Raw genomic sequence first — 7,216 nt, 5'->3', positions numbered from 1 at the left:
TTTATGAGAAGCTAAAGAACACATCTTAACCAGGGGTGCCAATAATTATGGAGGGCACTGTATATATATATATATATATATATATATATATTGTTCACAGCATCTGCAGACTGAAGCATATGTGCGATTGGTTGTGATTGAAGCTCATTAAAAGAGATATAAATAACAACTCTGCAGGGATTCTTAATGCTATACATAATTTTCTCTATATGCATTTACTTTGTGGATTATGGAGTGTGTGAAAGGTTACACACAATGCATTAGTGAGCTGTTGCTATCACTGGAGCATGCTCACAAGTTCACAAGTTTGTTTTAACTTCTCTGTGTTCTTCTAACTCTGCAGGCTTGTGTAGGCGGCGTGCTTTTTAGCCCGCACGCATGTGTGTGTGTGTGTGTGTGTGTGTGTGTGTGGTAACGCACGTCTGTGTTCATAAGTGGGTGGGCATGGTTCCAAACAGATATACAAATATACTAATGCAATATATATTCTTACTTTATAGGCTACAGTTAATTACTGCTCCATTAAGCCTTGCATTGACAAGTAATAACCTCCTTATACACATTGCATAAACTTACAATTTCAGTAATAAAGTATTAATTTCATTGCTTTATGTGATTTACAATCACTCCACCCTGCTGAAGATGAGACTGAAGATGCTGCAGAACGAATAAAGACAGAGAAAAAGAGAGAGATAGAGAGATGAACATCTCCACAACAGAGTCAACAGAAATGAGCTGGACTCCCACTGTCCATCCCAGGCATCCCGCCTCTCCAGCAGCTCCCAGGCATTACTCTGTTCTGTATTAGGGACACTTTTAGGTCCCTAAAGGTGAAGCCATAATGCTCAAGTCGTGAGTGCGTCTCAGAGGAAATTAAGACCACAGGAAATGTGATATTGATGTTTTCGCATGCATATGTGAACTTTGCGTTTTTTACGCCCACATGTGTCGAACAAAAACATACTCCTTTCTAAGTCTGTAAATTCCCTGTCCAAAAAAACAAACAAAAACAAAACAGAAGAAAAGAGAAGAGAGAAGCTCTGATAAGAAAGCGCCAGCTCGGCACGTTTCGCTCCAGTTGTAATTCAACAGAAAGTGCTGATAGATGCTACAAAGTGTTTTTCCCAGTCTGTTAATATTTCCATCCTGTGCTTCTCATCTCACTCAAAGCTTCGTTCTGCAGTGGAAACTCCCTTCATCCCTTCATTAAGACTTTATGTCTGAAGACACAGTTAAGTTAAGACATTCTGTAGCTTTGAAGTGCTTTGTAGTGCTTGTTTTAAGCAAAATAAAGAAAATAATTAGAAAATTAGAGTACAATAAGAGTACAGAATCACAGCACCTCTAAAAATAAAAAAAAATCTTTTTACTTACTTACTTTGTGTAATTGTTATTCTTGATCATATCAATATTATGAAGACCTTCTTCAGATTCTAAAGATAACAGATTATTAGACATACAGTAGCCATGCCACACTCATCACTGATGGTCCAGAGTTACTTCAAAATGCATATTTTCTAAATATAAATATGTATTTAATTTTATTTATTTTTTAATATTCACAAGATAATGAAGTCAATAATTAAAAGTGCTTTAAACACATAATCTAATTACATTTTAATGAATTGCATTGATTATGTGACACTTATCAAAATAATTTTTAATGATAATAATAATATATTGCTATAAATGCTATTTATAAAGCCTTCCCTGTTTCCCAAAAATGTGAGAGGCTGTACAGTAGATATAAAACAACACAAGCCTACTATGAACCTTATCAAAACACAATTTTATAATAAATTACAACAATATTACAGGAGGTAAGCAGTGCATAAATAATTTGTATAAACAACAATATAATCTCTAAAAGACATTGTCTTAATATTACAAAATATCATGAAAGGGTTTTGAGAAATGTTGGTCTTCAGTCTTAAATGACTTAAGAAACAAAATCTCTTTGTCTTAACTTAAGACATTAAGTAACTTACATGTGAGGCACACCTAAAAAAATCACTTCCCTGTTTAGAAACATATTTTTTTTATGCCTTAGATTAGAGCCGTGAACTGTTATATATTATATGGTACTGTATTAAATAAAGGTTGGACCACCACTGTGGACCCCCAAAATGCTGCTTTTCTATCACAAACATAAATGACGGCAGTTATGTGCACATGGTAAAAAAAACTGTTTATTAGACTAATAAACTAATGTTTAAAAAAAACATATATTTAGGAACACTGTGTATAGGTTTGTGTATCTTGCCTCAGTGTAAAAACCACACAAAGCCAAATGTCAGTGAATTTACTTCCTCCAGTCTGAACGCCTGTAACATTTAACATCGAAATAAGTTGAAAATAAAGAGACTAAGAGCTTTAAGAAGAAGCATGTATTTTTTACTTTTTTTTTTTTTCATTTTACATTTTAGCTTTGTTTAAAATGTAAATGATTTGGGTGAAGTGCGAAAAAAACAACTCACGAAGATAAAGCAATGTAATTTAATGTGTTTGCTAATAAAGCCATGGTCATTACCAGCCTGCACTGATTAGTATACCGTATTAAGTGAGACATTCAGTACTGTACATAGTACCAGTCACATGTTTGGACAATTCAATGGGTTTTTACTTATTACAATTGCATTGTAGATTAATATTAAAGTCATCCAAACTATAATAAAAACAGCAAATTGAATTATTTAGTAAAAAGTGTTAAACAAACCAGAATATGTTTTATATTTTTCAGGCACCTCTTACTTAGATGACAGCTTTGCACAACTTGGCTGGATTTTCTCAGTCAGTTTTATGAGGTAGAGTCACCTGGAATGACTTTCAGTTAACAGCTGTGAAAAAGTAAAGTTGGTAAAGAAACAATTACTTAAAGTAAAGAAAAAATTACAGTCAATCATAAAAAATTACAGTCAATAAAAAAATCAAACATTTTTAAAGTACCCTCAAGTGCAGTTGCAAAGACCATCAAACACATTGAAATGATGAAACTGGCTCTCGTCAGGACTGCCCCAGGAAAAGGAAGACTAAGAGATACCAGCCTCAGAAACTGCAAGTTAACAGCACCCCAGATAAGAGCCACCCTATGGGGCTTAAAGTGTCTTTCCAGAGCTTGGTGATAAATTTCTGTTCGAGCACTGCAACCTTGATGAGTAAATTTTACACTTTTCCTGGCATTATTTATATATACAATGGGTGTGTCTTATCCCATCACTCACCATTACTGTGTAGTCTTTCCCTCAGAATGCCTTCCACTTTTGCCTTTCTGTGGAAAGGGGAAACTGTAAGTTTACTTTTTCACTAAACTACTTCTCTAAATACCTGAGAGGTGAAACTTGGATTAGTTGTGTTCTTTTGGCTGTGATAGTAAACTTTCTTTTTCTAAAATAAGATCACTGATTGATTAAATCTTATTATCTGTTCCTACCTTTTTCCAAATATTGGCAGCAGCTCAGCAGACTGTTAAAATAAACATGCGTGGCTGATAAGTTTCCTAGCAGATATTCTTATCAGCTATTTAATTAGATATGTTTTTTTATTGATCATAACTGTGTCAAACCAACCATTAAATGAAAAATTTAAATGAGCAGATGCATTTAAAGAAAATGAAGGTGCTAGAAAACATTTTGTGTAAGTATGGACCACATCAGAGGAGCTGGAAAAAGGTCTTTTGGGTTGAAGTTCAGAGTTGATTCTAGTTGTGTGCATGCATCTCTGTAGCAGAGATGAGTATTTAGGTGTTTTCACACTTGTCCTGAATAAATGTGTCTGCAACCAGGAACAATTCTAGGCTTGTTTGAGGGAGAGGCTCATTATGACTGGTTTATTTTCACACACAAGAACAAGTGTCACATTTCTGTGTGTAGTTTTACGAAAGCTTTGTTTATTTGCTATTTTTTCATTGAACACATTTGAATTTGAATCATTCGAGTAAAGAGAAATAGTTATTTTGGGATGCTCAGCATTTTACAGTGCAGGAGCTCCTCTAAACCAACAGTCATTCTCATATAAGAAGAATCATTATCACCATGCTGTCAGTACCTGCTCTTACTCCACAAAGCTGAGCTTACTACAGTACCCTCACTTCAGTTCTATTACAGTGTGGGCTAATTAGGAAAAGGAAGTAATGTGATAAATGGAAGTGTCACATTTTAAAATAAGCCAATCATGCAACCCTACATGTGGCACAGGGAGCAGATAGCTTCCACACCTGCAGCTGACCACACCAGAGTCTTGCAGCAAACCCCAGACCACATGCTCAAAAGCAGCTTTCACACTTAAACAAATGTACCAAACCGACGGAGGACAAAATAGTGTGAAAGTGATAGTGCCTTAAGAGAAAAGGGAGGCAACAGGGAGTTGGTGGGTGCAGAGTTGTTCTTTGCAAAGGTGAGGTGAGAGTGGGGACTGAGTAGCTTCACTTTGAGTGATGCCATAGGACCTTGGTCTTCACCAGTCCTGTTCTTGCTGAATAATAATGTAATTGATTAGTATTATAGTGTCACCTACCACGGATTACAATTTCCAGAACTGAAAACTGAAATCAATGTCCAGATTGCTGTAGAAAAACATTTGTAAAGGAACTGTAAGTGTGCAGAACCTGTAAATTGTTAAAGAAACTTGACTTCAATTATTTAAAATATGCTAATTTAGTAATTCATGTATATATTACCTTTGAAGCCTTTGGTTCTTCAATGGGTTCACTCACTCTGTGGCACCTTTTTGCTCTTTTTTAGAAAGTGTGTTTGGGAGCAAATAAGTGTGTGCGTGCTCTTTGTATTGCATTATTTGTAACCTAAGCCAGGCCTCTCTTGGTACAGGAGTACAGCCCTATTAACAGCAGGCTTCTCACACAGTTCCTGCTTACTGTCTCCAGTACAGTTCTCTGCCATGGCTTTAACTAGTACCTTTAGCATGCAGCTTTCCTCTAGAACGTACAGTTTAACTGCTTACAAATACAGACTTGACGTGCTGCCAGGAGTAGCGTACATGGAGTTAAGAGGCAAATTGGTTTAATGTAATTGTGGGGGAGTGTATCACACTGCAACCTAATTGTCTAAGAGCACCTTTAGGATCAGAGGGTGAACGGAGACAGAAAACAATCACATGCCACAATTTAGAACATAACAGACAAGTTCCTGCCCCAACTAAAAGTCCCAATCCCATATTAACCCCTTAGCCCTGACACCTATTCCTAGCCCTCTGATTTTTGCATTCACATCTAGGGGTGGGGTGTGCTGGTTCTTTTCGGGATAGAGGGGTAGGGTGAAGTGTAAGGGCTACATAGTCTCCAAATAGATTTTTTTTATAGGCACACTCCAAAAGGAGGCTTATGGGAAATCAGCGAAAATATGACAGAACAAGCCTCCGAAATTGTTTTTTTTTTTTTTTTACAATAACCATTGCATTATCTGTATGTAGTTTAATGTAATGTAATGTAGTTTTTTATGTATTATGTGCTTTTACTTTATAACGAGATAAGAAAAACACTAGTAGTATGTCTTAGTAGCTAACTAAATTTCCCATCCCACCCTGGGGTTCCCCAAGGTTCGGTACTGGGACCCCTTCTCTTCTCCATATACACCACCTCTCTTGGTCAGGTTGTCCGCTCACACGGATTTTCCTACCATTGCTTTGCTGATGACACCCAGCTATACCTGTCGTTCTCACCTGAAGATCACTCAATCTCTGCACGGATATCGCAGTGTCTCTCTGACATATCCTCATGGATGAAGGAGCATCACCTTCAATTAAATCTCTCAAAGACTGAATTTCTGGTTATACCAGCAAAACCATCTTTTCAACACAACTTCTCTATAAGTATCGACTCTCTCTCTCTCTCTCACCGACAAAGGTTGCTAGGAACCTGGGTGTTCTGGTTGATGACCAACTCTCCTTCACGCACCATGTGGCCTCAGTTGCTCGGTCCTGCCGCTTTGCACTCTATAACATCCGAAAAATTAGACCGTTCTTGACGCAACAGGCCACCCAACTCCTGGTGCAAGCGGTCGTCATCTCACGCCTCGACTACTGCAATGCCCTGCTAACTGGCCTCCCGGCCTGTGTAGTAAAACCACTCCAGATGATCCAGAACGCAGCAGCACGTCTGGTCTTCAACCAGCCAAAACGGGCACATGTCACCCCGCTGCTCATTGAGCTCCATTGGCTACCAGTTGATGCTCGCATCAAATTCAAAGCTCTTACAATCGCCTACAAGGTGATGACAGAACAGGCTCCTTCCTACCTGCACTCGCTCCTGAAGGCTTACGCTACCTCCCGGCCGCTGCACTCCTCCAATGAACGTCGCCTCGCTTTGCCAAACATTCACACAAAGCAATCCAGACTGTTCTCATACAGAGTTCCCCAATGGTGGAACAAACTACCTTCCACTACCAGATCAGGAGAATCTCTCGCTATCTTTAAGAAACTCCTGAAGACAGAGCTCTTCAAAGAGCACCTACTCTCCTAACACCTCTAACACACTAACTACTTCTAACCTCATTTCCTTCTTCCCCTCCTTCACTCCTCTATCCTATTATTCCCCTTTGACCTCCTTTTATCCCTATCCAAAGATGTTTTACCTTTAAACTTATTTTACATTGTACTTGACTATTGTAAGTCACTTTGGACAAAAGCGTCTGCCAAATGTAATGTAATGTAATGTAATGTAAAATTTAACCTGAGGCTGCTACATTTAAGGTGGAATGGCTGGGTCACCTACAGAGCATGACTAGTAGCTACTAATGAAGCAGTGTTTCTGTTTACTTGTTCATTTTGATGACATATCAATCTCATTAGGGCTTGTTCCATTTCCTAAGGAGGGATTTTTAAAAATATGTTGCATTTTATTAATTAATTTAACAATTTTCATTAAACAAATACAAAGCTACCAGCTACCTATCTCTTTAACAAAGTAACTGAAGGGATTTCTGCATGTTCAGCAATTAATAATATTAATTTCACTTAATATTTCTCATATTGTCTCTATTCATAGCCGAGGTAAAGCTTAACCTGGCCACCCTGGTATGGTATTTATTAAAGGTCAATTTACACCAAAATTGTCTACCCTATCAGAACAAGTTTTGTATATAATGTTGGTTGTAATGTGTATTGTGTAACGTAGCTTTTAGAGCCATTGAACTCTACAGTTGCATATGGTTCCTGTGAATAACATTAAGATTAATTCTGACTCAAGTAAGTTTCTCCACTACAG

This window comes from Astyanax mexicanus, chromosome 23 (genome assembly GCF_023375975.1).
Source record: "Astyanax mexicanus isolate ESR-SI-001 chromosome 23, AstMex3_surface, whole genome shotgun sequence".
Lineage (NCBI taxonomy): Eukaryota > Metazoa > Chordata > Actinopteri > Characiformes > Acestrorhamphidae > Astyanax > Astyanax mexicanus.
This window is presented reverse-complemented; position numbering follows the sequence as displayed.